The 24258-nt window shown below is 36.4% G+C and overlaps 1 long non-coding RNA gene and 1 other non-coding gene across 7 annotated transcripts in view; both read right to left on the reverse strand.

Moving 5' to 3' along the window:
• The window catches only part of LOC143690263 (uncharacterized), a 231110-nt gene that overhangs the window by 122357 nt on the left and 84495 nt on the right, over positions 1-24258 (reverse strand). The window lies entirely within an intron of this gene.
• LOC143643037 (U2 spliceosomal RNA) lies at positions 19771-19961 on the reverse strand. The gene has a single exon (XR_013156081.1). It is a non-coding gene; the product is annotated as a U2 spliceosomal RNA (small nuclear RNA).

The following is a 24258-nucleotide window of genomic DNA, read 5'->3' on the forward strand; positions in this document are numbered from 1 at the left end:
AGAACATTTGTATCTCTCCAGAAAAGAAAAAGAAAAAGAAAAACAGCATTTTTTCCCCTTTACCCCTTCTCTCATTGACCACTAGTATTGCAATCTACCCAATTGTTTTTAACCCTTATCTTCCCCTATTGTTTATTTTTTTGCCTTTATTTCTTTACTCATCTGTCCATATTCTGGATAAAGGGAATGTCAGCAACAGCCTTTCACAACCACATGGTCATATTGCAAAAGCTATATAGTTATACAATCATCTTTAAGAATCAAGGCTACTGGAAAACAATTTAACAGTTACACTTATTTCCTTCTACTTATTCTAATACACTAAAATCTAAAAAGAGACATCTATATAATGCATAAGATAACCTCCAGAATAACCTCTCAACTCTATTTGAAATCTCTCAGCCACTGAAATTTTATTTTGTCTCATTTCTCTCTTCCCCTTTTGGTCAAGAAGGCTTTCTCAATACCAAGATACTGAGTTTTGGCTCTTCCCTAGGAGTAATGTTCCACATTTCCAGTGAGATTTATACCCCTGAGAGACATGCTTGCTACAATTTATACCCCTTGGAGCCATGTCCCACATAGCCAGAGGGCAGTGAGTTCACTTGCTGAGTTGACTTTGAAGCCACGTTTGAGCAACAAAAGAGGTCCTTCATGATGATTCTTCAGCATAATTATAAGTAGTCTTAGCCTCTCCTTTGTAGGATTAAGTTTCATAGGGGCAAGCTCTAAAATTGAGGGCTTGGCCAGTTAAAATGATTGTCCCCAGTGCTTGTGAGAATATCAGGAATTCTCCAGATGGGGAAGTTGAATATTTCCTCTTTTTGTCCCCACTCCCCCAAGGGAATTTTGCAAATACTTTTTATTCTCTGCCCAGATTACTCTGGGATATATTAGGACATCACACTGACCTGTACAAAACAACCAAATCTCACTCCGATTCAAGATTCCATGTAACTACGGTGTTCGAATAAACTGACCATGCAAGTTAAATTAGATAGTGTGATACCAAAAATACAAATTTTGCACCAAGCAAACATGTCTTCCTTCGATCTCACACAGAAGTTAAAGTTTTTAAATATAGGCCATATCTTCCTTTACCCTATAGTCTCATTTACCTTAGTCTTATCCAGATCAGCTTCATTCATATCTCTAGTTGAAGTCTGATCACTTTTTCAACTGCTTTTGACAGTTGCTGTATAGAGTAATGCTGACTTTCATAGCTTCAGAGTTCTAACTGTGAGTCTCAGATGTCACACAAATACCCAAAGTTCCAGGGAACAACCATGTTATACACAAATAGCTCAGCATCTCAGAGTTTAGAAATAACAATTACAAATCTGGAATGGATGTAACTGCTGTAAGAGTTACAATCTAGGAACCTTTACAATAGGCCTTCACCTGATAGTTTATGCTCTACATTTCAGTTCTCTGGGTTTGTATATTATAGTTAGTTCATATGAATGAGGCATAATAATATTTGTCTTTTCACTTCTTACTTATTTCATTTAATATACTATCCTCGAGGTTTATTCACCTAGTTGCATGCCTCGTGTCTTCATTCCTTCTTGCAGTCGTGTGGCTTAAATTCATCATTCTAGAGTTCTTACAATCTCAAATGCATTGAAACCAACTTAACTTCAATAGTATAAACAAATTATGCTCTTCCGTCTCCTACTTTTATGTAGTTATTTTCATAAATTGTATGTTTATGCATTATGAGTCTCAAACCACTGATTTATCATCATATTTTATGCATTTGCCTTTAGATCTCTTAGGAAGTAAAAAGTAGAGTTACAAACCAAAAATACAGTGGTCTATTATATTTACCCAAGTTCTTATCTTTACTGGACACCCTTATTTTTTCACGTGCCTTTGATCTGATACTCTTTCCTTTCAATCCGCAGAAAGCTCTTCAGCATCTCTTGCAGGGCCAGTCTAATGGTGATGAACTCCTTCGGCATTTCTTTGGGACTATCTTATCCCTCCCTCATTTTTGAAAGACACTTTTGTTATATGTGGAATTCATGGTTATATTTTCTTTATTTCAATACTTTAAATATGTTATCCTACTGTCTTTGTGCCTCCATGAAAAATCAGCACTTATTCTTACTGAGGCTCCCTTGCATGTGATACATTGCTTCTCTTTTGTGGCTTTCAGAATTCTTTATCTGTTCCTGGGTCATCACCTCCTGTCTCTTTGTATGCGCTGTAGTCTTTCATCAAAACATAGACATTTAAGATTCTGAGCTGTCTCTGTGCCTTAAAGGTATATCTAGTTAGTATTATGACAGTATTATTCCTTGAATGCTGAGAGCTAAGGAGAAAAAAAGAAGGGACAAAAAAAAAATACCTTTCCCAGTCTTTCCAGTTTTTATAGGTTGACCTGTGCAAGCCAGGTTTCTCCTTCAGAGTTTATCCATACAATGAGTTTAGAGAGAAGCTCCAACACACAGAATAGGAGCTACCCTGATCTTTTCATTCCATCCCCCCACCCCCTCCGCCACTGCTTAATTTTTTTGTTAGGAAAGTTATGGGTTTACAGAAAAATCATGTATAAAATACAGTATTCCATACACCACCCCACTGCCGACACCTTGCATTTGTTACAATTGATGATAGCATCTTAAAATTATTTTTAGCAATAGTTAATTTTGTTACAATTGATGAAAGATTATCAAAATAGTATATTAACTACCAGATATAGTTTATACTCTGTACTTTTCCCATATACCATCCTATTATAAATATTTTTATTGGTATCATTCACATGTTATAATTCATGAAAGAACATTCTTTACTTGTCCAGTTAATTATAGTCCATTGTCTATAATAAGGTTCACTGTGTTATATAGTTTCATGCTTTGCCTTTTAATTCTATTTGAGTAATATATGCGACATAGTTTACTCTTTAACCACGTTCATGTATGTATATAATTCATTGTAGTTAATTACACTCAAAATATTGTGCTACCATAACCACTATCCACTTCCAAATCCTTGCAACCAACCTAAATAGAAATTCTGTTTCTTTTATTGGATATGCAAATATCCAATATTTGGACATAGGAATTTTCCCTTTTACACAGATATGAGTGTCCCCTCTTCCCTAGAAAGCAGTTCCCTCATAGTCCAAGGCCCTGCACTATTTATCCTTACATCCAGCAATCCCTTGCCACATGGCTGCTCTACCATAGAGTTCTGTAGGACAGCTATGTGAATTACCTTTTATCTGCAGGGCAAATTCTGGTGTGATGAGTTCCTGAAGCCAGCATGGGACGGACTGAGCCAGACATGCACACTCCCAGTGTGTGCATGTGGGTTACTCTGCTCCTTCTAGATCTGGGACCAGGGATCTGCACTGGGAGTGTGGGCCAGCTCTACTCTGAGCTGGTGGAGGCGTGGAAGGGACCAGCCAGAACACTACACGATCTCACTGCTTTGAAGAAGCCTTTTTCTCGATTTGGCACTCTTTCTGTTACCACCAGCATTAACTGTTTTCTAGAGATTTAAGAAAGATGGTTCTGCCAGTTCTTGTTGGTTGTTCAACGCTTCTGTGGGGAGATGAAGCCCTAAAGAATCTCGTACCAACTTCTTGAGCAAGGAGGGATTCCTAGTTTATACCAGACTTTGTATTTTAGAACAGTTTTAGGTTTGCAAAACACTTAGCACAAGAAATACAGAGTTCTCACAAAACTCCTCTGCCTTCACACAGTTTTCCTTATTATTAATATCTTGAATTCATGTGGTACATTTTTTATAATTCATGAACCAGTATTCATATGATATTAATTAAAGTCCATATTTTATATTAAGGGTCACACTTTGTATTGTACAATTTTATGGGTCTTAACAAACACATAATGTCACGTATCTGCCCCTACAGTATTATACAGAACAGTCTTCAATGCCCTAAAAATGCCTTGTGCCCAATCTTTTCATCTGTTCCCTTCCCAACCCCTTGCAACCACCGATCTTTTTACTGTCTCTATAGTTTTGCCTTTTCCTAAATATCTTATACTTGGGATCATACATTATGTAGCCTTTTTCAGTCTGATATCTTTCACTTAGCAATATGCATTTAAATTCTTCCATGTTTTTTTTTTCTGATTTGACAGTTCATTTCTTTCTTTTTTTTTTTCCCCTGAATAATATTCCATTGCATAGATGTACCACAGTTTATTTACCCATCTTGGTTGCTTCAATTTTTTGGCAATTATAAATAAAGCTGCTATAACACTGACATGCTGTTTCTTGTATGGACATCAGTTTTCAATTCATTTGAGTAAATACTTAGGAATATGATTGCTTGATCATATGGGACACTTATGCTTATCTTCGTTAGAAACTGCCAGACTGTCTTCTGAAAGGACAATGTCATTTTGCATCCCCACCTCTAATCCAATTTTCATTTCAGTGCATATTAGTTTATTCAATTAGTGAGGTATGTGCCTCTGTCCTCTGAGAAAGTGGGCTCATTTTTTTAGATTTTATTTCTTCTCATTTCTTCAGCTCCCATTCACTCTTCTGGATTTGATTCTTAAGAAGTTATTTTTTTAACTATTTTTCTAGAAATTGTCTAATGACTCCATGTCCTCCTATCCTGTTTAAACCCCTCAAAGAACTTTCATGTTATCAACTCAGTGGCCCATTCTTGGTCTTCAACTAGACTTTCTGAGAATTTCCTATTTCTTGAAAGGTTCTCTTCCATGAAATCTACATTTTTATATAATGATAGTAAATTTAGTGGTTTCTCAGTTCTGATCAGCATAATTTGAAGTTCTTTATTATTAGGAGTCAATGTCCTTTACTATTTGATAACAGCCTACTTCATTTGATACTTTCTTCTCCAGTATAAATTTTTCATTTTTTCCATATCATTGCATGTGCATTTCATATCTATTTGCCTTTATCCTTGCTGTTTTTGCTATTTTCACACACTGGAAATTTTACTTATCTTAAGCTTTCCCTACTTTGTAAGTTGTGAACTATTCCTTTTTGTACACTATTCAGCAGACAGCTGAAACCACTGACCTATCTAAACAACATTCCACAGTGGATTCTTTGTTGTCTTTATAATACCTAGCAGAATCTGGCTCACTGGAAATTGTAAAATGGGTGTGAGTGTGTGCACTATTTTTATAGATATATTTCAATTTGAACGGCATTTGAATCTTGCACCCAGGGAAGAGTGGGTCTAGATATTAGGATGCCTGAGACTGGATGAGGTGAGGGTGAAGGGAAGAAGCAGTGTAGGAGAAATATACTAAATAAAAATATTAAATGCAATTTCACTATTTTCTAGGATGTTTTTCTCCTAAATAGCTTATATCTAGACCAAGTATAAGCCTCTTTTGATGGGACACCAAAGAGATGAACATAAGAAAATGTATCCCTCCTTCAAAGTTGGAAAAACTGCTAAAGCACCATGAATCATTAGAAGGGAGAACTGTAACTATTTATGATGGCACTGATAAAAGTGATATATAGAAAAGACACTGAATTTTAATATTTAGGTATTAGATCTCTTACTTGGGCAGTGTAGATACAGAAGAATGAAATTGCCTCTCTAAGACAGCACTGGAGAAGAAACTAAAACTAAATCCCCAATGCCTTAATTTCAGAGATTTATTTTCAAACAGAATATTTACTGTATTCCTGGTGAGAGGTGAATCACAGAAAAAAAGGAAATTTTGAAGAATAAAAATAGAAGAACATGAACAATGACAAAATCCATTTGATGTATTTCCTAAGGAGTACCAATTTTGAGAGGAATAATATAAATCAATGACTAATTAAAGAGTACATTTTTAAATAACTTCCTGCAAACACTCCTTTTTCTGGCATTTAAAAATTGCACTCTTATCACAAGGTCTTGAAGCAAATTGCATATGCAGATTAGAGCCTCTGCAACTGGTTAGAATCAGCAGGAAGGACCACTTGCAATCCCAGAGAGAAGGGCACTGAGCTAATTGACCCTGTCAGAGACCACATGTACCCACTGTGTTTTAATTTGGGGTGCAATTATATGTCTGTGCAAGTTTTCACCTGCCAATTACTCCAAAATTTGCATATTATTAACATTCCTGAAACTGAAGAGGGAAAAGGGGGAATATTCTCTAAACAATGCAATTAGGGCAGTATAGGCAATTAACTTTGCTATTTAGTATAAAGTTGAGAGCACTAAAGACCGAAGTAATAAAAATTCACAATCACTTCACCATTATGCAAAATCGTGGAAGAGTCTCACATTTTTAATACACAATGCAAGCAGTCATATTATTAAACTTAATGGCATCTGAGAAATGATGAAACACTCACAGCCTTGAGCTTGTAATGAGATAAGTTTGTATCCTGATCAGCTTGCATACAAATCATCTCATCTGAATAAAATTAATGTTTGATTTTGATATCTCTCCTCAAGCGCTGCTAAGTCATCCCCTTTTTATTTTATGAACAATTGTAGAAAGAAAAATAAAAGTTTACCCACAGTATGAAATATCACTGGGAACGACATTTTAAATTTTTAATTCCTGGTGCCGAATTTAAAATTTCTTAAGATTAAAAAAAAATATGAAGAACTGATCCTGGGTGCTAAATATAATTTTTAAAGTCTTCTAAAGTCTTTACATTAATATAAAAAGTTTATATTTTAGATGTATTTTCACCCTTCACGATAATAATGGCAGGCTAGTTAGATTTTATCTTCATTTGTATATTGTATTCAATATTAAGATGACATTCATAGATTTAATTGTATTTTATTTATTTATTTATTCATTTGGCCAGTGTAGGCTCTGGGACTCAAACCCAGGTCTCTGGCATTTCAGGCTAGAATTCTACCACTGAGTGACCCCTACACTGCCCTTAATTGTATTATAACATGAAAAAGGTTGCTATACCTCTAAACTTCTCAACTTTAAATAAATTAAATGTGCCAGGGATATGTCTTATCAAGTTAAGCTGAAATGGTAAAATTATACCTTTTCTTTGATACAAGTTTACAGAGAATATTTTATATTCACAGAATAAGCCATTTTCTTATTATTTCTAAACCATTTTCTTATATTCTCCTTTTTTATTTTTTTTACATGGGCAGGCACCGGGAATAATCGAACCCAGGTCTCCAGCGTAGCAAGCAAGAACTCTGCCACTGCGCCACCATCTCCCGCCCTTATATTCTCTTTTAAGTGAATTGATTGTTACAGGTTTTAGTTAAAACAAACTAAACCATCTAAGAGTGGACATTGCTCTTTTCCCTGCACATATTACAGATGACCTAACATTTAGCATTTCATAGTTATGAAAGAATAAATAGCACAGGGTGGGCCACTGTGGCTCAGCAGAGTTCTCACCTGCCATGCCAGAGACCTGGGTTCGTTTCCCAGTGCCTGCCCAAGCCAAAAAAAAAAAAAAAAAAAAGAATGAATAGCACAAAAACTCAATATCCATTTAAAACCTGAACTTGGAAAGAAAGTTGCAAAAAAACTATCTAAAGAAGATCATCTTTGTGGGATTACATTTGATACCATAATTCTTGAATAGGGATTTCAAATCACATTGAATCCCAGTAGATGATTTGTAGTATCAATTTTATCTTAACATTGGATTTATGAAGAACTACCATGGTTCCAAAGAAAATAGATATTTAATGCATAGTAAATTGAAGAGAGTATTCAGGAAAAATATTTGGATAATCAACAAGGTTGATAGATGAAACATTTTTCTTGACTCATCCTAGCTGCTAGCTGGTAGATATTGTATTAGCCAGGATTCTCCAGAGAAACAGAACTGAAAGTGTGTGTGTGTATGTAAGTATTAAGAAATCTATTATGGAGTTCATTCATGTGATTGTGGAGGATTGACAAATCCAAATTTTGAAGGGCTGGTAGCAAACTAGAATCTCTAGTTTGAAGATTTAGATGACTTCCTCAGGAGAAGATGGCTGGCTAAAGTAGAGATAGAAATTCATCTTTCTGACAGCTGAAATTAACAGTTCAGCATTTGAGGTTTTCAATTCACTGGATGAATTCTCTTATTGCTGAAGGCAATCTACTTTGTTGATTGTAGATGTAATCTGCTATAGATGTAACCATTTGACTAATGATTTAAATCCATGAAATGTCCTCACAGTGACAATCAGGCCAATGTTCACTTGACTAGACAGCTGGACATCATAACCTGGACAAAGTTGGCAAATGAGCATAACCTTCACAGACATCCATTTCATTGTATCTGTGTTGTTATCACCAAAATTAGACAAAAAGGATTGCATGAATGTAGGCATATATCATCGTCAGGATCAAGTGTCAACTTCACCAGGTGGTGGTGCCTATTTGTCTGGTTGGGCAAGTGCTGGCCTGTCTGTTACTTTGGGGAAATTTCATAGAATTAAATCATGATCACATCGGCTACATCAGCAGCTGATTGCATTTGTAATCAGTTAAGGGGAATGTCTTTTGCAGTGAGTGGCATTTAATTTAATCACTGGAAGGCTTTTAAGGAGGATTCAGAAAAGACAGTCTCTCTTCTTGTTTCAGCTGGTGAGCTTCTCCTATGGAGTTCATCCAGACCCTTCATCAGAGTCATCAATTTCCCAGCCTGCCCTACAGATTTTGGACTCTACATTCCACAAAAGTCACATGAGACACTTATATAAATTTTATATCTACGGATATTTCCTACTGACTCTTTTCTCTAGAGAACCCTAGCTAATGTAGCTTGGTACCGAGTGGGGTGGTTCCTAAGAAAAAGAATCCTAAAAGTGAGTATTTACAATTGGTTTTCTACTCTGACTGAACTCAAAGGCACTAAGGACTCTGATTCCCATAATCAGAATGATACTGCCAATCCATGAGGTGAGTTGGCAAAAGAGATAGTCAAAATATCATCATTCGATTCTTCTAATGCTTTGCTTGCATGAAGCCAAGCTCTGGGGGATAAAGTTTTTTACACCTTTATAGAGTTTTGTGGAAATAGGAGGTATAAAGATGTAGGTTGGTTATTAGATACACTGTTTACATTAATGAGTGAAAGGGAAGGGCTTCATACATCAAATGAGAAGCTTACATGTCATCTTGTAGATATAAATGTTTCCATGACTGTCCTGAAGGAAAGTCTTATTTCCTGTAGCCATAGACTTGAGATCTCCAAAAATCAGATGCAGAATCTTATTATTAGAGTAGCAACTTTACAACATAAACTGAAATCTCAAAATTGCATGGTGTCTGCTGTTAAAATAAGGGCATGGATTGGAAAGAAATGGGACCCTGAAAAATGGGATGACAACATATGGATTGTTAATGATATCAGTGGAGAAGTTGAAACCCTAGGTCATGCTGAGTCTTCTCTAGATAACCCTGTAATAGTCTGCTCTGAGGACATAGCTGCCCCACCTCCATCCTACCCTGAGTTGTTGGTCACCAACTTTGTCTGAAGGGCTTAGCCCTAGAGTGATTAATGTTGTTTCACCAGATGAAACTGCAAATGAACACTGTGATGCAAATGGCTTGGAAGATACATCTAATGCCTTTCATGACCCACCCCCAACCCCCTCATTTCTTTCAGACCAATACCTAGATTAAAGTTCCAAAAGTGCCCCAAAAGGTGAGGTACAAAGTATCACCCATGAGGAGGTACATTATATTCCAAAAGAACTGTGTGATTTTTCCAATTTATGTAGACAGAAATCAGAGGAATATGTGTGGCAATGGATTTTAAGGGTGTGGGATAATGGTGGGAGAAATATAAAGCTGGATTAGGCTGAATTTATTGATATGGGCCCACTAAGCAGAGATTCTGCATTTAATGTCATAGCTCAAGGGATTAGAAAAGGCATTAAGAATTTATTTGCATGGTAGGCTGAAAGATGGATCAAAAGATGGCTGACATTACCTGAGGTTAAAATTTCTGGTGTAATGTAGATGAGGGAATCCAGAGGCTTAGAAAGATTGGAATGTTAGAGTGGATTTATTATGGAAAGCCTGCTCTTACAGCCCAGGAATGTCTGGAGGATGCACCTTTTACCAGAACTGTGAGAAATAAATTTGTGAGACTAGCGCCATCATCTGTGAAGAGCTCTGTAGTTGCACTTCTCTGTAGGTCAGATGTTACTGTGGAACAGCTGTCACTGAGCTGGAATTCTTAAACACAATGAGGATGACTGGATCCCGAGTTGGCAGAAGCCAGGTGATAGCACTTAATCGCCAAAGACAAGGTGTACTTGGCTATCATAATAGACAGCAGACTCAAAGCAGGAGTCAAAATAATCTGACTTGCAGAGGCTTGTGGCATTGGCTAGTAGATCATTGAGTATCTAGAAGTACAGTAGATGAGTAATCTACTAAATTCTTGTTTGAGCTGTATAAACAGGAGTTCTAGATCAAGTGAACAGAAGTCTAACTTGAATTACAACAACACAGAGTCACGGGCCCTTAATCAGTTTCCAGACTTGAGACAGTTTACAGACCCAGAGTCCCTTGAATGAGGGGGAGGACAGGTCCCTTTGGGGGAGAACCCAGTTACATTGCCACAAATTTATATTGTTAATCTTCCTCCAAGCATTCCCCAAGAAGACTGATGGCCTTTTATCAGGGTACCTGTGCATTGGGGAAAAGGAAATGGCCAGATATTTGGGGGATTATTAGATACTGGTTCGGAAGTGACATTAATTCCAGAGAACCCAAATCATCACTCTGGCCCACCAGTCAGAGTTGGGGCTTATGGAGGCCAGATGATCAATGAAGTTTGACCTCAGGTCCACGCCACAGTGGGTTCAGTGGCTCCCCAGACCCATTCTATAGTTATTTCCACAGTTGCAGAATGCATAATTGGAGTAGACATACTGAGCAACTGGCAGAATCCCCACATTGGCTCTCTAACTTGTGCAGTGAGGGCTACCATGGTAGGAATGGCTAAGTGGGAGCGACTAGGAACTGGCCCTACTTAGCAAAATAGTAAATCAGAAGCAATACCAGATTCCTGGAGGAATTGCAGAGGTTACTGCCACTCCTAAGGACTTGAAGAATGCAGGGGTGGTAATTCCCACCACATCACCATTCGACTCTTCTATTTGGCCTGTGCAGAAAAGAGATGGGTATTGGAAGATGACAGTGGATTATTGTAAGCTCATAACTTCAATTGCAGCTACTGTTCCAGATGTGCTGAGTGTTGTCTGACCCACCAAGCCATAAAATTGGGCGTGCACAGCAGCACTCCATCATAAAATGGAAATGCTATATATATGAGATAGAACCAGAGCAGGCCCTGAAAGCACAAATAAGTTACATGAGGAAGTGGCCCAAATGCCCGTGGTCTCCACTCCTGCCATACTACCTTCTCTTCCCCAGTCCAGAGCTAAGGCCTCTTGAGGAGTTCCTTACAGTGAATTGACAAAGGAAGGGAAAACTCGGGCCTGCTTTACAGATGGTTCTGCATGACATGCAGGTATCATCGAAAGTGGACAGCTGTAGCACTACAACACCTTTCTGTGATGTCTCTGAAGGACAGTGGTGAGGGGAAATCCTCTCAGCGGGCATAACTTTGAGCAGTTTACCCTGTTATTCATTTTTCTTGGAAAGAGAACTGGCCAGAGGTGCGTTTGTGTACTGACTCATGGCTGTTTCTAATGGTTTAGCTGGATGGAAAGACCATAACTGGAAAATTGGTGACAAGGAGGTCTGGAGAAGAAGTATGCGGATAAACCTTTCTGAGTGGGCTAAAAATATTAAGATATTTTGTGTCCCATGTGAATGCACACCAGAGGGTGACTTCAGCAAAGTTTTAATAATCAAGTGGATAAGATGACCTGTTCTGTGGATACCAGTCAGCCTCTTACCCCAGCAACTCCTGTCATTGCCCAATGGGCTCATGAACAAAGTGGTCATGGTGGTAGGGGTGGAGGTCATGCATGGGCTTGACAACATGGACTTCCACTTACCAAGGCTGACCTAGCTACAGCCACTGCTGAGTGCCCAATCTGCCAGCAGCAGAGACCCACACTCAGCTCCCAATATGGCATCATTCTCTGAGGTGACCAGCTGGCTACGTGGTGGTAGGTTGATTACATTGGGCCACTCCCTCATGGAAGGGGCAGCTATTTTTTTCTAACTGGAATAGACAAATACTCTGGATATGGGTTTGCTTTCCCTGCATGCAATGCTTCTGCCAAAACTGCTACCTGTGGACTTACAGAATGCCTTATCCATTGTCATGGTATTCCATATAGCATTGCTTCTGTTTAAGGAACACACTTCATAGAAAATGAAATGCAGGAATGGACACATGCTCATGGAATTTCCTGGTCTTACCATACTTCCCATCATCCATAAGCAGCAGGATTGATAGAACAGTGGAATGGCCTTTAGAAAACTCAATTACAGTGCCAACTAGGTGGCAATATCTTGCATTGCTGGGGTAACATTCTCCAGGAAGCTGTGTATGCTCTGAATCAGTGTCCACTGTATAGTTTCTCACATAGCTGTTTCTGTTTTTCCCATAGCCGGGATCCATAGGTCCAGGAACCAAGGGTTGTAAATGGGAGTGGCACCACTCACCATTACCCTTGCGATCCACCAGGAAAGTTTTTGCTTCCTGTCCTTGTGACCTTGAGTTCTGCTGGTCTATAGGTTTTAGTTCCAGAAGGGGGAGTGCTTCCACCAGGAGAAACAACAATGATTCCATTGAACTGGAATCAGGCTGCCACCTGGTCACCTTGGGCTACTCATGCCTCAGGATCAGGAAGCCAAGAAAGTGATTATTTACTGGCTGGGGTGATTGACCCTGACTATCAGGGAGAAATAGGACTGCAACTACACAATGGAGGTAAAGTAGCATTTTCCTGGAATAAAGGAGATCCCCTAGGGTGTCTTTTAGTATTAGCAAGCCCTGTGATTAAAATTAATGGAAAATTGCAGCAACCCAATCCAGGCCAGACTACTGATGGCTCTGCAACATCAGGAATGAAGGTTTAGGTCACCCCACCAGGCAAAGAACCACAGCCAGCTGAAGTGCTTGCTAAGAGTAAAGGGAACATGGAATGGGTAGTGGAAGAAGGTAGTGGTCAATATGAACTACAACCACGTGAGCAGTTACAGAAACAAGGACTGTAATGCTGTTTTGTTCATGTTATACTATTTAAGTTGTAAGATATCAAGTTTAAGAATGAATATTACCCAAGGACTTGCACCTTATCTGGGGTGATTTAATGCATTTCCAGCTGTATGTGGACAGTTGAGTATTGTTAGGTGAGGAAAAAAAATGTCTTTTATTGTTTTCTATTTGAGATTAAGTATGGTTAAAGGTGATGTGTATAGCTGCCAAGTTGACAAGGGGTGGACTGTAATGGTCAGGTTCATGTGCCAACTTGACCAGGTGGTTGTGCCCAATTGTCTGGTTGGGCAAGTGCTGGCCTGTCTGTTGCTATGAGGACATTTCTAGAATTTATCATGATCATGTCGGCTGCATCCTCAGCTGATTACATTTTTAATCAGCCAAGGGGAGTGTCTTCTACAATGATTGATGCTTAATCTAATCACTGGAAGGCTTTTAAGGATTCAGAAGAGACAGTCTCTATTCGTGCTTCAGCCGGCGAGCCTCTCCTGTGGAGTTCATCCAGACTCTTTATCAGAGTCATCAGCTTCACAGCCTGCTCTAAGGATTTTGGATTCTACGTTCCACAAAACCCTGCTGATTCTGATTAATACAGCACATAAAGTGTTGGTTAATACAGCACATAATGAAGCTTGGCATGTAATAAATGCTCAATAGGTGTTAGCTATGACTGCAGAAGAAGTATGCCTAAATTTTATCACCCTCTAATTCTCTTGAATTCTCATCAAAAGTCAACTGTATTCTCACCTTCCATGCCAGAGACTTGGGTTCAATTCCCAGAGCCAGACTATGCCAAAAACAAACAAACAAAAAATGTCAAATGTAGGGGGTGCAAGTGCAGTACAGTGGTAGTATTCTTGCCCACTAGGCAGGAGACCCGGGTTTGATTCCCGGCCATGGACGTTCCAAAAAAAAAACAAACATGCAAATAAAAGAAAGAAAAACAAACAATAATTCAAAAAATGGTGCTGCAATAATGGAATACTCCAATGGATAAAGAATTAAATGTGACTCCTACAATACAGCTCACAAAGAAAAAAGTTCAACTGCATTAGTTCTCATGCATGTTTTTCCACTGGAAATTTTCCTTAATTCAACAATCATAAAATCCAGAAGAAATCTGCACCCAGATTCCAATTTTTATCAAGTTCTTCTTTTTCTTTAAAGAAACAAAACCCAGAAATCATAGATGATACATTATGGATTGGTTTTATATAGGAATAAGTGGATCAACACAGAAATAAAAAATCTTGGCACCATATCAAAAGATTGGTGAATGGATAAATATCTATTTTTTTATTAAAATAAAATCATATTGTTTAAGCATCATTTTTTATAATACCTTGTATTAAACTATTTTCTGATGAACTGATCAGTTCTGGGTCCCCACTGGGTCTTCTCTGTAAATTTAAGACACTGATTTCAGTAATTCAGGTGGCTCAAGGTCATTTAAAATTAGACAGGGCTAGAAGTTCTGATTTATGTCCTAGTTTATGTCTTTATGCCCTGTTTCCTTAAATGGGACCTCATGTTTTTCCTGCCACAAAGGCTGTTCTTGAACCTTGTTTTCTTCAAATACCTGCTTGGAAAGTTTAGGCTCTGGGGCCAGCCCTCCTAACTCTGTGCCCTGAGCCATCCAGTTTATCTTCTTAGGCTCACACCTAGGTGGTAAGCAGGTTCACACTTGCCAAATTCAGCAATCCTGCCTGCACACTCACATCCTACTAGAACTTTCTGAGACTGTCTATTTCAAGGTCACTCTCACTTTTCCTGTTCCATCCCCTACTGTGTCAAGGACTACTTTCAATCCCTTGTAAAGTTCCTTCAAACCTTTGCCCTTGAATTGTAAGTAAACTTGTACTGTTTCCAGGTCTTTCTACATGTTCCTCTCTTTGGATGGTTTACCCAGCTTGTACATCTCACAGGGCTGCTCTGTTAAGGAGAGTAATTTCTATTTTATTCATGTAACATTTGCTCAAAAAGTATTTAGTGAGTGAACATTACATACCAGGCACTGAACTAGTGCCAGTATATATGTCATATGCAGTTCTGTCACTGAATGTCTAGTTCACCTTTATGCCTTTGCACACGCATATACACACATGGGTTCCCAGTCTTCTCCTTAAGAAATAAAGGTCAGCATATAAAATGGACTCTCCCCTTAGCTCCTCCACGTCTTTTTCTTTTCTCGTCACAGTCTTCACTGAGTCTCTTACTGCTTTGCTCATGTGTCGAATCCAGCTCAGAGCACTTTTCAATTCCTCTGAAGATATGGTACTCTGACTCTGAAAGTGCAAACTGCTTTTTCTACTTCAAAGACTCCCAATCTGTGGATATAAAATTAACACTCTTTTTTTCCCTGCATGTCCCTAAGTGGGGTAGAGGATGCCAGCAGACCACAGACTCCCTCACATTAAAATCAAACAATAAAAAATTAATTGCCTTCTTTCAATACAAACAGCTGTAAAACCAACAAGTACATAAATGTCAGCTGTCTATTCTTGGTAGAAATTTCTTGAATACACTGATGTATGGACCACTGGAGAAAAAGCTACTTTTAATTAATATATCAGCATACTTTAGACAAATAAAATAAAATCTTTGTTTAATAAATTGATCCTGAGTAATATCATGGAAATACAGCTTTGAAATCACAAATTAAACAGACATTAAATTCTCTGAAGACCCAGTTCACATTCCATCCACATTCAGTGATAAAAAACAAGTGTTTTGGCAGCTGTCACTAAAACCAGTGCTAAAGAGTCACAAAGGCTCAACATGCTCCATTCTCTTCACAAGCATTCTTCCTTTCCTGTATGTAAACTTTATATACAGATTCTGATGTTGCAGATAAAAAACACGTAGGGATGTAGAACAATTTTTATCAATTAAAGTGTGTTGAAAAGAAAGAGGCAAGTTAAACAGGGATTAGTATTTAAAGAAAACATTTACATTTACTACCATTAGTAGTACTAGTTTGATGATGAACATTTCTCAGAATAAATTCCAAATTTCATTGTCACAAATGATAATTGAACAAAGTGACCTATTAGTTCTGACACTACCCTTAAATTCAATTGCAATTTTAGCCACAGCCAGATCTAGGAAAACATAAGTGAATTTAAGGTTTAGTTCACCAAAACCATTTTCTGCACCAAGAAAGTCATTTTTTATTGATAGTTTAGCATATTCAGAGCTTCATTTGTGTGATTTATTCATTCTTTCTTCAAATATTGACTGAGTTCTTGTCATATGCCTGGCCCTATTTTGGACACCGAGGCTGTTGAGCTGACTCAGACAGATTAGACCCACTATTCTTGTATATTCTTACATTCCAGCAGGAACAAGGAAAAACAAAGTTAATTATAGATGCTGTGTTCTATTCCATGATAGTTATGTCCATGTGACATCTTGACTACTGGTTATGGTGTTCAGTTGTTTGATCAAGGAAACACTGGCCTGCTTGTTCCTGTTTCAACGATTTAAATCATGGCCAGTTGATTGCATCTATGGCTGGCTATATCTAAAATGAACAAAGCAGATCACTTTCAGCAATGAGAGAACACTCATTCAATCTGTTGAAGCTCTTACAGGGAGAACTGAGATTTCAGCTGTCTGAAATAATTTCTATCTCTACTTCAGCCAGCCAGTTTCTTCTAGGGAATTAATTGAAAACTTCACTGGAGTTCCCACCTTGGATCCTGTCCTACAGACACAAGTGCTCAGACTTGCCAATCCCAAAAGTCTCATGAGCGAATTGAACCAAAGACTATAATAAATCTCTCAATAGTTGCATATATATCTCCTGTTTTTCTGGAGAGTCCTGACTCATACATGTACAGAAAAAAGTAATGTGGGATGACATGATAGGGAATGATGCAAAGTGCTAGTTAAATTGAGCAGTTAGAGAACCCCTCTATTAAGAGTTGATATTTAAGCAAAGATCTGAATGAATGAAGAAGGTGACCATAATAAGATAACCTTGTGGCAAACTATAGGAAGAAGGATAAACTATTGCAAAGATGGAGAAGAACTTAGAGCAATTAAGAAGCTGATAGGTATCACATATGACTGAAGGATAATGAATGTGCATCACAGAATGTGCATATGAGATGAACTTGGCAAGTTAGACCAGAGCAAGATGTATCCTGGTGTACTGGGGAGACACTGGGTGGTTTAGTGGCATGGGGGGGTGGAAAATGGATGGTAAGGAGTTAAGGTAGAAACAATAACTAACAGTCAGGAATATAATGATATCGTATAGATGATGGCACCATGTACCATTTGTATGCATTTGTGATATGATGTAGGTGCAATAAACAGGACATGATAATAGTAGGTGGGAAATGAAAAAACAGAAGGAATCAAGGACAATGCCAAGATTTGGGGCTTGAATACTTGGAAAGGTGGTAGTATTAGTTACTGTTACGGTAATACAGAAAGGAGCAAGTTGAGCACATATATGTGTTTCAGATGCATTAGCGCTGATAACACTGATAAACAACTAATTGAAAATATTAAGTAGTTTTAAATTTATCAAAATCTTATAAGAGAAAAATCACCCCCAAATTGGAAATAGACAAAAGAGATTACTTGGTGTCTTTCGTTGTAGTTGCTACAGTTGACTTTCTATTGACTAGAACATTTTGTTAACTTGTAGATTTTTTGTTGTTCAACATTTGTGCAAATAATGTCTGGTGGAATGGAATTCCACCAAAGAATTTCTTATCTTGTAAAAAATCAGCTAATTTTGACTCTAACCCAGTAATCATTTTTCCTTAATTAATATGTTTATTATACATATATAAATACATATATTTATGTGTGTATAAACACACACACACACAGGCACAACTCTCTTCTCATAAGCTTTTTTTTTTTTTTTTTTTTTTTTAAGAGAGAAGGAAGGAAGGATAGAAGGAAGGAAGGAAGGAAGAAAGGGAAACATTTTTAAACATTTTCTTGTTTTATTGTATTCTGTTTCTCCGTTTTTGCTACATGGGCTGGGGCCGGGAATCGAACCGAGGTCCTCCGGCATAGCAGGCAAGCACTTTGCCCGCTGAGCCACCGCGGCCCGCCCTTCTCATAAGCTTTTGAACCAATTTTTACATCTTGTAGTTTCCATCATTAATTAATATATTAAATGCTTTATTTGGCATGTTTTCACTTCATATTTACTTAAGAGTCTTGATTTTTCTCTTTTGGAAAATTATACTTTCACAGAGTTGAGACTTACAATTATCAATTTGTGAGTAACTGACATAAAGATGATAGCAATAAAATATATGAGATTACACATGTGTGGAGAGAGAGAGAGAGGTATTATAGAAGAATATGTAAGCATAGTTCTGGTTCTAGAGGATAGAGGAACATAAATAGAAAATCCATTAGGTCCTCAAAAAAACTCTGAGTTATTGATATCTTCATTTTACCATTGATTAAGTTTTGGTTCTGGAAACTTGAGTAGCTTTTCCAGAGTCTCATAACTTAAAAATGTAAAAAGTAAATGTATGTCCTTGTCAGTCTGACTAAAAATTTCATGTTTTTTTTTCCTATAAGAGTGAGATAATTCTCCAGATGAAAAGTAGTGTAATTTGTTATAGTTCTAAGAGGTACTTTAGTCAATCTCTCTACTTTTTATTCCCTTCCCCCTCCTGGTGTGTGCAATTACTATAATTTAGGTACTGGATCCTGCAGAACTATTCCTTAGCCTTTATTATTTAATCCAAAGGAGTCACTTTAAAATTGTTAAGTACAGAGCACATGGGAAAGTGCAAAGCATTTTTGTGAACTCAAACTATGAATAACCAGCTTACATTTACTGCAAGATCTTTAGCATGTATATTAGTAAAATTTTATAACTGAAATTGTAGTCTTCAACTAAAAAGATGATTACATTTTTCGTTTTTAATTTGTAATTTTCTATTACGCAATTATAACAAAATGAATAATGGCCATTGGTTAATCCAGAATCTAAAATTATAATAAATCATATTAATTTAGAATTAAAATATAATAATTTAAGTATTTCTTCTTTAAATGAAAAATAATTCATAATGAGCTTAAAGGTAATGCATAAAGTTCATATAATGCAAATTAAATGTGCCATTACTGCATTCTTTATTCACTACTCTTTAATATGTACATTCTTCTTATGCGGGTAGATGAAATAGATTTCGGGAGCTTAGGAAAATGAAAAATGCTCATAGTAATAATTCAATAATAAAGAATATTAAACAACTAAAAATTGTTTTCTATTCATGGTACAACAATAATTAAACCTGACTGAAAATGAAAATAATATATTGCCGAAATAAAATTTTTAAATAGGATACCCACTTCATAGTCTGACAATGAAACATATACGATAGATGCTGGATCATTAATTTTACATATCGATCTTCCTTGGGCTTACCCCTGTCTGCTTAACGGCAAGGATCATATGCGATTCAGTTGTGCATCTCCAGAGCATATATAGTAAGTCCCTTATGTATAGACATTAATTTATTCATTTAGTATCTGTGCCTTATGCATCATGACCTGGTCTTCAAGCTTTTCTAGAACTCTAAAAGCGTGAAATTCATAACAGGGTTATGAAATTAGAAAGTTTCCCCATTTCTACATGCTGAAGTTGTCAAGTAATTTTTTTTTTTTTTTTTTTTTTGGTGCACCGTTCCTGGAAGTACTGCAATACCAGGTCAATGCGTGGAGTGGACGGAGCAAGCTCCCACTCCATCTCCCTGCTCCAAAAATCCATCCAATATACTGTCCTCGGATAGAGGACGTATCAGATATTAAACTGATAAGAACAGATACTACACTTGATCTTAGCCAAAAGGCCGAGAAGCGATAAGTAATTGATTTTTGAAGCAATTCTTTATTGGAAAAGTTGAGCAAATTTATGTCAAAATTTGGCTGCTTTGAACTAGGAATAAAATATAGAAATATAATTGTGAAAAGTATTGAAAATGTAAATTTTTGTACAATGAGTAAATAAAATGGAAAATTAAAGAATAATTACTTTGTATCTTCACCTTTTCAATTATATTATTTTAAAAGAATCAACAACATAAGAATCAGGGGCTACAACCAGTGTGTGCTGAAAGTGTGCAGTGCATTAGGCCTGTCTGAGAGAACAGAGAAAATCACATAAAATGTGAAAAATACAAATTAGAAAGTTTTATGAAAACAGTGAATGTACTATATAAACTATATCATAAAGAATATTAAATATATAAAGTTTATTATATCCAGTCACAAAAATATATCAGATTATAAGTGCTTTCAGGTAAGATGACAGGTCAAGAAATATTTATTGCAGACAACCATATGCTGGATTAATGCTATGACCTGGGAAAGTAATTATATGGAAATTTAAATAGACAAAATGAATTGTTTGTTTAAATGGTGTTTCCCCATTAGAAAGAATTGCATTTCTATCCCTCATATCTATCTACTTGCAGGATATTCCACTGTTTTCCCACAAATCAAACATTATATATTTTCCCTACATTACCATATTCTTAGTCCTCAGCATTAATGCTATACAGCTGTTTTAAATAGCTTCATGCCTGTTGGCCACGCATAAAGATTCTGAATAAGTAAGACTGGATAGACCCTAGAAATCATTTCAGTAGATATCTCAGGCAATTCTGATTCTGGTGCTCTGAGCAAAATTTCTATAGTCAGTAAGTAGTGAAGTCCTGTCAATTCATCCTTTGCAATATTTTTCATCTCCTGCCCATACTCTACCTGTTCATTCTATATTTTCATTTCAATGATTATCAACACCAATCAGAACTTCTGCACATCACATTTCTGGACTGAAAATTAATATTCTTTTTCCAAGACTGATAATTCATAGATAATCAGAACCATCTCTATTACCAAAACTATTTTATCCTTGACACTGGTCTTTTGCCTGGAACATAATAGTCCAGTTACTTACAACTTTATTCAGTAAGTCCACATTATCATCAGATCACTTTTTGAAATCATCATCTCAATCATAGGACCCTCTGCATAAGAATGCTTAATGGATATCAATCAGAAGAATTAAAATGAACTGAAATACCGTATTGAAAATATTGTGCTTTTGAATTAGCCTATTACATCACATAAAATCATTGAACTCTTATTTCTACATGTATTTCATCATTCTTTAATTTCAATTGATCAGTTAATCAATTATTGGCATTATTGGGAGTAAGAATTCATATGAAATATGACTTTTGCTTTTATAGATTTAGAATACAATTGTAGAAGACATAAACACACAAATATGAAAGAATGCTGGAGAGTAAACAGCAAATTTCTGATGAAAGATTTAAAGAAACAAACAAAACAAACAGTAGAAGGCAATTATCTTCTTCAGGGAAGGCTTTGTGGGCTATGAAACATATTTAAAAAATAGGTAAGCAAAGGGTGAGAGGAGCTTTAGAGGACTGCTGAAATAGAAGAAGGTGGACACCTTTGGGAGATAGTAAATCAACTTGGCAAAAGCAGAGTGTTAATAGAGAGTTAAATTGTGAAATACGTTTTTTAAGGGGTAGCTGTGTTTTATCTTTTTTTTCACAGGCAGGTACCAGGAATTGAACCCAGTCTCCCAAATGGCAGATGAGTACTCTGCCTGCTGAGCCACTGTGTCTTATGAGATTTACATTGACCTGACCAAAGGATTTGGAGTATATCTTGTAGGTTCTGTGTTAGTTGGTAATTTTGGTGAAAGTATTGGTCAGCAGAGCAGTTTGAATTAGATGATACCCAGTGTCCTTGTAATTGAAAATAAAATACTTTCAAAAACTCAAGTGCATGTGTCTTGCTATTTAATTATATATTCAACAAATAATATTGAGAATTACTCCATGCCAGGTACTGGACTAGACAATGAGGGATTCAAAGTTGAGCAAAAATAACACATATTAATGCTTAAAGTCTAGTGGGAGAGACAGATACTAAACAAATAGACAGATATTTAGAACTGAAACCAATAATGTCCATGGAAAAACACACAGTGTTTTATGAGCACATAATAAGGATACAAGAAAGCTTTTTCTGAATAAGTGAATAAGTGACTTTGAACCGAGTTCTGAAAGACAGATAGGAGTGGAAGTAGGAGTCTGGGCAAGAGAGTGTTATAGCCAGAAGCAAGAGCTGTGCAATGGCCGTGATGTGCCAGGGAGGGTATCGCTGGGGATTTGGAAGATTGTCAGCGTAGCGGAACTGGAGGACAAGAATGAAACCGTGTGAAAGGAGCTCAAACAAGCAGGGCCCTTTAAGACATTTTCCTGACACCGGTATTGGATAGAGCAACGGCGGGTTATTAAAAAAAAAGTAATTAGAAGATAGACATTGCACTAAAAACAATTCATGTAAGCTAGAATATAGGAAGGGAATATTAGATGTCAGGGATATCTAATTAAAATGAGAATTTGAGGTGAAAAAGGATGTTAAATTTTGGATGATAATTTGGCAGACAGAAGCGAAACGGTAGGTTTAAAAATTTTTAGAATAACAATTAGTGACAGATTGTCTTTTGGAAGTGAGGGATAAGAGGACATCAGTTCTGGTATGTAGGTTGATGACCTGCATGTTTAGAAGGATGATTGGCATATTCATGAAGTCAGCAAAATACATATAAAATATCTGAACATAAAGTTTATATTTTTTGATAATACCACAAATAAATGTAATTAACATACTTAAAAATAAACAGGCCATAGATTGTACAGGAATTTATTTGGGGTTCTTTTTTTTAATAATTTTTTATTAATTAAAAAAAATTACAAGAAAGAAACACAAACATCCTTAATATATGCTCATTCCGTTCTACATATATAATCAGCAATTCACAATATCATCACATAGTTACATATTCATCATCATGATCATTTCTTAGAACATTTGCATCACTTCAGAAAAAGAAATAAAAAGACAACAGAAAAATGAAACAAAAACAGAAAAAGAAAAAAAAATTTACCTACCATATCCTTTACCCCTCCCTTTCATTGATCACTAGCATTTCAAATTGAATTTATTTTAACATCTGTTCCTCCTATTATTTATGTTTATTCCATATGTTCTACTGGTCTGTTGACAAGGTAGATAAAAAGAGCATCAGACACAAGGTTTTCACAATCACACAGTCACATTGTGAAAGCTCTATCATTATACAATCATCTTCAAGAAACATGGCTACTGAAACTCAGCTCTACATTTTCAGACAGTTCCCTCCAGCCTCTCCATTACATCTTGGATAACAAGGTGATATCTACTTAATGCATAAGAATAACCTCCAGGATAACCTCTAGACTCTGTTTGGAATCTCATAGCCATTGACACTTTGTCTCATTTATATTACATATAATCTGAGCATTATTTTAGAACATTCAATTATTTTAATCACATATTTTTGTTGACTTATTATCATAAAATAAAATCCTGTGAAAATCAAAATATATCTTGGGACCATATATTTTGCTCCTTTAAAAGTATTTCCATTTGACCACTAGTTCATAATGCTTAGTTGAAGCTTCATTATATGTTTACGTGGCAGGCAAATTTTTTCTTCATTATTATTCCTTCTCAAAATCCTTTTTCTTTATAAGCTGGTCCATTATTTAAATAACTTTTAGAATTTTACTCTCAAGTGCTATAAAGTTCCCATGGAATTTTTAAACTTTTTAAATTGTATAATACAACATATATACAAAACAAATAAAGGAAAAACAATAGTTTTCAAAGCACTCTTCAGCAAGTAGTTACAGGATAGATCCCAGAGTTTGTCATGGGCTACCATACCATCATCTGATTTTTCCTTCTAGCTGCTTCAGAATATTGGAGGCTAGAAGGAATAAATATTTTTTATTACAACTGACTTTTTTTCTTTTGTGAAAAATAGCATATATATATAAAAAAAACAAATTTCAAAGCACAGTGTGACAATTAGTTGTAGAACAGGTTTCAGAGTTTGATATGTGTAACAATTCTACTGTTGTAGGTTTTTATTTCTAGCTGCTCTAAAATACTGGAGACTAAACTAAATAACGATATAACGATTCAGCAGTCATATTCATTTGTTAACCCTACCTTTTCTGTATAACTCCACCATCACCTTTGATCTTTCTATGCCACTTTTTAGGGGTATTT

Source organism: Tamandua tetradactyla, chromosome 7 (genome assembly GCF_023851605.1).
Source record: "Tamandua tetradactyla isolate mTamTet1 chromosome 7, mTamTet1.pri, whole genome shotgun sequence".
Classification (NCBI taxonomy): domain Eukaryota; kingdom Metazoa; phylum Chordata; class Mammalia; order Pilosa; family Myrmecophagidae; genus Tamandua; species Tamandua tetradactyla.